A 6641-nucleotide genomic window follows, 5' to 3' on the forward strand; every position below is an offset into this window, starting at 1 on the left:
TCTCTAAGTAGATGCCATTTGAAGAAAGGTTATATTAAAGTAAGGGAGTGAGCCTTGTCAAGATCTGAGGAAGAGCATTTCAGAGATGCTCTGTGTGTACTGTTTGCTTCCTAGCAGCAGATGATACTCATAATTACAGGAATTTTTGGACCTTCACTGCATAGACTACCACTATATCATTTTACTCTTTATCATTTTTGTTGCAGCTGGCTATTGCACACGGTTCTCCTTAAGTGCACTGCCAATTCCAGTCATATCTGTGACTGCTGGATGGAGTTTTGCAAACCTCCATGGCTCTTGGCAGGGAAGAGATTATCTTCCTGTCTGAGGCATGATTTGAACACTCTCTGTGCCTTTTTATTCAAAGTATAAAACTAATGCCAGAAACAAAAAAAGCACATTCGCAAAAATGTTGCTTAAAATTCCAGGTCCTCTACTAAACAATTTTTTTAAATTGTCTCATATATTCCTCACAACTACACTATGATGCATCTGCTATAAAAACCCTTGAGATGTGGCTATTTCATCTCACTATTAGGACTCTAGGTATAGAGCAGTGATTAAAAGGCATCTCCTTTTTATTGTCTTTTCTCTTTCAGGGTTCATGCCTCCTCTCTATGGATTTTAAGGATGGCTGACACAGCTGTTATGGATGTATCTTAGAATGTAAAAGTAAAACAGACATGCTCGAGAGAGATTTTGGTTTGGGAGAACAGTATTTCAGCAAAATTAGTACTTATCTCTATCACTCAGAGTAGATGGATAGATAATGTCTGCCCAGAAGAATTTGTTGTCAAGGTCGCCAAACTTACAGAGAACACCTGGTAGCAGGAAGGAGGCCTGGGTAAGCACAGCTATTAGGTTCTTTCTACAGAGCACGAGGTTTAGAAAAAGGCTTTCTTTCCAGGAATTCTCCTGCCTTGCGGTGCTGATGTGTTCCAGAGGATTAGATTCAGGGACAAAATACCAGCATTCTGTTTTAATATGGATTACCTGTGTGAGAATTTTTTTTTTATCTTTCCTTAAGACCATACCATTTTCTTCAACTTTCTTAATTTCTGCCTGTTACTGTCTCAATCAGTTTTGTGACATCACAGGTTTTATTTTTTTCATCCTAAAATGTTTTTTCAAAAAGACTTCTTTCTTATCCATGTTTGCATTTTGAGGGGATATTTTTATCATCACCATCATCGTCATCATCTTTAAGTGGCCACATAATTAGCATATAATTGTTACAGCTCATAAACAATGTATCTCCTTTCATCCAATGTTTCAAGGTTGCCATGTCATTCTCTTTGCTGACTTGATATAGATTTTTGAGTAAACAATAAATTCATTTGGCATGAATAGGTATATATAGTCACAGAATCTTATCAAGTAAATTGCTACATTTAAGTTAAAATGGACTCACTTCCACTTCATTTACCTGGTCAACCTTGATAACTCATGGTAACGGCAAATGATAGAGGTATTGACAGTGATTAGGATTAAGATTTTGATAAATTTTTTAAAGCTTAATTAATTCAGTTTCGTGTACTGGTAACAGCATGTCACACTTGGAATCACGTGACCTGTGTTCAAATCCTGGCTCATAAGTGCTCACACCTTCTGCAACATTGGACTAGAGTGGTTTTTTTATTCTCCAGGCTTCAATTTGCTCATCTGTGATGTTAACCTCTGGCCTCTCCTCCAGCACCACCACTTCGAGGGCCAGCTTTCCCCCAAGATGATGCTGCCTCACTCGGTGACTCAGTTGTCCTGTTAAAATCACACCCTCCTCCTCCCAAAGTCATTTGAAGACATCTTTGAAGGACACGTGAGAAACCAGTCACATGGGTTGTCTTCAGGGAGAGAAACATCAAGGCTGGGAGACAAGAACAGAAGTGAGTTTTTCACTGCACCTAATACCTTGTGAATTCTGTTCATATAAACTTATCACCTATTATAACAAACAAACAAACAAACAAAATTATCAACAGGACAAGTGACCTGAGGGGAAACAACCACCCTTTTCTTCTATTCTATAGTTACATTGACTCAAAACAACACTTTACTAGAGCTGTAAGGGTAGAAAAAAATCATTAGAATTTTCTTTTTTCTTTACTGTTCTACCAGTAGGAAGAAGAGCTAGTGAGTAACGAAATCGCCAGAAGGAAGACCAACAAAGCTGGAGAATGTGCATTGAGCCTCTCGGCATTAGAGGCTTACATCTATTCAATGTTTATTTGGCCTATATTTTATATTTCAGGTGAGAACACTGAACTCTACAGCTAAGAGCTGAGATCCTAACATTCCTTGCATGCACACCTAAGGAAGATGTTCCATAAAATCTCTACTGCCTCAGGTGCTCCTGTAGACCCCAAAGTTACTATTAACTGACAGTTACTATATGCCAGGCCCTGCTCTATCCTCTGTTGGCAGAGACATTTTTAAACATTTATTTATTTATTTTTACAAAGATTTAAGGCAGAAAATGATAGAACTTGTCTCCAGTTCTTGGGAAACAGAATCCAACTCAATGCTAACTTTTTTGATTGTTTTAAGTGAATAGACATATTTCTAAAGCATTTTATGTGTTTTTAACAGATAATCAGGAATTTTTTTCAAAGTATATTGGAAGAAAGTGGTGTTTGAACACCTGCTCAGTGGAATTAACAGACTGTGGTATAGAGTGGATAGTATCTATTCTGGTCATTGCTTATTCTGGCACATAGGCATGGAAACATTTGCTTTGTTAGGGCTAATTAATCTGTATTGATATTTCTCAAAGAAATGAATATATAAAAATTATATTTTTAAATGTACTTTAATCCTGGAAAAATATATTTTGCTATATACTGTTAGGCATGTGTTTATGTAAATATAAACAGTACAAAAGTTACAATACATGAATTATATTCCATGAAAATTTCTTAACTACCTACACTGGGATTTGAAATTAAAAACAAAAACCTCATTATGACAGATAAATTAAACTCCATGGTTTCCACCCAGGACCTCTGCATCCTCAAGACCTCCCACTGATTTTTGAAAGCCACCCCCTGCCTTTGGAAGAGAAAAAAATATTGGCATTTAGTTCAGGCTCAGACAAGATAAAGTAAAGTGGACCGTTTAGCTTTTGAAGGGTAGATAATCATGCGTTTACATTTTAGATAAGATTTTTAAGAGAATGATTTAAAAATGGATTTTGAGGGAGAAAATCTTAATGAATGATCACTCTTCTTTTTGACCTTGGCTAATGCTGCTGCCCAGCTGGTGACTCTCGTTTTAATGAGGCCATGTTGTATTTCTGAGCAGCAGGCCCTGCTTCGAAACTGTTCTGTTCTTTTCTAAAAGCTCAAAGCTGCTTTCATGTAAGTTCTATTGATTATAAAATTATTCCTTCAAATGAAGAAAAAACAAGTTCCATAGGAGCTTAGCATTGAGAAAGTTTAATTTAAAAAGAAAAAGTCCTCCCCCTCCCTAATCTTCCTGGATGTCCTGACTTTTAAGGTATTTCCGTTAACAGTAACCATTGTTCTATGCTTTATTTTCAGTCACCACCTTATTTTTCTGAACCTGTAATTTGCATTTCATAAACATAGCAGGCAAAGGGCATTTCTGACCTTCTGAATAATTAATCAAAACTTTCTAGCCATGCATTTCAAAAAGCCAGGCGGGGAATATGTATTCACAATAAGAGCCGAAGAGTAGGGATGTGACTTACTGAGTTCTCTCAGTTATTCAAACACTCACACGGATCCCCTAAACTTGGATGTTTACCTAATCTTCACCCTAATCCTAACCCTAACGGAATGCAGTTTCACAGTTTTCAGCTTGAATTACAGATGTCTTTCGTATATGCTTGACAGAGGAATTAAGAGTTCTTTTAAATGCTTTTTATTGATAGTTGGTCAAGTAGTGATAGTTGATTCCTAGAATGGGCCCAAACAAAAATGGCCTGAGTCTGTTCAAGTTCTACTCTACTCTTGTACTTTCCATTATAATTATTTTCAGACTCTGGAAATAAATATATTTTATGCTATTTATTTTTGAAACTTCTACAAGAGCAAACGGTAGATCTTAAAAGGATTACATGCATAAAAGACTTAATTCCAATTTAACTTTTAAACATTCTTAAAATATCTTTGTTGAATTGTTGTCCCTAGCACTCCCTCAATATAAGAGCAATACAAATTAAAAATAGAGGCTTAATTCTCTTTGTTGAAAATAAGGAAAGAGATATCCCACTCTCTCCCCTTTCTTAGAGCATTTACTTAAGAAAACATGTGGCTTCAAGTTCTTTCTCTGTCTCTTTGAAATGTATGCAAATCTTTTTACAAGCTAAAAAAGACTCTTGCCAGCTTTGCAACCCTGGAATGTCTATCTCAAGGACCTGGGAGCCATCTCTTTGAAATGCAATCATGTAGCAAGATACGTCCCTATCTCGGAGTTTCAGAGCGAGGATAGGACCCTAACTTTGGTGGGCTCCTGGCTCTAAGTTACAAAACTGCCTCTTGTAAAGACAGGAGGGGTTTATTTTTCCTTTGGGTAAAGCCAATTCACTAATACAGGTGGTCACGCCTGTCACCAAGTGTATTTACAATGAACTCAGTGTGACAAATAGTGCTGTCAATTTGAGGACTAGTTATTGTTTATCTTGTGAACATATATGTGATGGGTTGTATCTGCTTGGTTATATAAAAGGCTGAGATTTCTGTCTTTGCAATCTCTTAGCAGATTGCTAGTGATGTACGTCACATTCTGGTTTAATGCTAATTCAATAATAAAACTATTTCCTTTTCCTGCTACCTTGATGAAGAGGTTTTCTGGGTTGGGAGAAGACTTTGTTTTTAATTATACTCTCCAACATCAACAAAAATCCTCCCTCATTACTCTCCTCCCTACCCCCTACATAAAATTCACACAATTGCTACAGAAATAGCCTGCAACAAACCTGAGGAATGAAGGAGGCAGGAACTCAAGCACTGGGTCCCTAAATCCTGCAGTGGTAATTTTCGTTTTTCTTTTAAAGTAACTTTTTTTTTTTTGAGGAAGATTGGCCCTGAGCTAACATCTGTTGTCAATCTTCCTCTTTTCTTTCCTTTTCTCTTCTTTTCTCTTCTTTTCTCTTCTTTTCTTTTCTTTTCTTTTCTTTTCTTTTCTTTTCTATTTTCTCTCCAAAGCCCCAGTATATGGTGGTATATCCTAGTTGTAGGTCCTTCTAGTTCTTCTATGTGGGACACCGCTTCAGCACGGCTTGATGAACAGTGAGTAAGTCCACGCCCAGGATCTGAACCAGAGAGTGCAAACTTAACTGCTACACCACGAAGCCAGCCCCCTGCAGTGGTAACTTTTATTATCCCTCAGCTCATATGAAGAGGAGGAAGAGAGGGACAATAGGTAAAAATATGCATCCCACACAGAGAACATGCACATGTGGCCATGATTTATCCCAGAGATTTACTGGACGTTGGTAACGAGATTTGTTGCTTCTCTGCATTTCTGGGACACGAAAATGGAGCAAAGTCACCCAGAGCCACAAAGAATGAGTTAAATATCTGTGACTTTATGTACCTGTTTTTTTCTTAAATTCATTGACTTTTTTTCTTCCATGTAACATAGTGTTCCCACCTCTTCCCAATAATAACAATAGTGATAAAAGACAAAACAGAGAAGCCCAAATGCATTTTCTTCCCAACAGTTATTTTGGCAAATGTGTTCCCTTTTCACTTCTATTTCTAGTGAAATCCCAACAAAGATATTGTGTGTGCACCTTGGGGATCAGGGTGATTCCTGATCTTGAAGTGGAAATGACAGTGTTCCCTGCCAATAACCTGGGTGTGTTAGGATGTGTGCAGCCAGGGTCTTTGTCTGACCAAGAACACAAGGGAGAAAAATCTTACAACAAGTCATTATTTTAGGAAGTGTTGGAAAAGCAAGCAAAGTCATTAAGCACAGTTAGCGACTCTTATCCTTTATTCTGTACATAATAGATTTGTTTTCCTTCTGTTTCTTTTCACAGACGTCAATAGCCTTGATAGTTCTTCTTTTGGATTCAATTTCAAAGAACTCGCGTCTGCTTTTAAACATTTTAAGTCAGGCTTCATTATTAAAGCAGATGCTGGCCGCTCTATGAGCCTGTCACATAAAAACTACTTAAAGAAAAGATACTCACCCCATGGTGAGTCAATTCCTCCAGAGATGAACATTTCTGGGACAATGTCTGGCACTAGTGGCTAATGTGCACTGTTAAAATGCTAAATCAAAATCGTATATTGTTCTTAGGTTTAAGTTTCACATATCAACTCACAGATGAGGGTCGTTCTGAAATGTGTGGTCAGGTAGTAATATTTACAATGAAATAGTTTATCCAGAGAATCCAATTAGCTATTGTTTGGCTTTTAAAATATCACAGTCATAATAAATCCTGGTGTACACACTCCGAGAAGAATACGGCTGTTTGGAAGTTTCCCGCCTTCACAATGCCATCTGGTTCTGATTTCCCCACAGAATTTGCATAGAAAAAGAAGATTGAATACTATATCAAATCCGAGCACCTCAAACTTTTAGAGATGTTATCAGGAGCTTCAGTCCCTTAAAAAAAAGAAAAATGGTTACACACCCATTCCAGCTCAAAAATAATTTCTCAGCAATGTTGC

The sequence above is a fragment of the Ceratotherium simum genome, chromosome 18 (assembly GCF_057802395.1).
Source record: "Ceratotherium simum simum isolate JZ-2026a chromosome 18, ASM5780239v1, whole genome shotgun sequence".
NCBI lineage: Eukaryota > Metazoa > Chordata > Mammalia > Perissodactyla > Rhinocerotidae > Ceratotherium > Ceratotherium simum.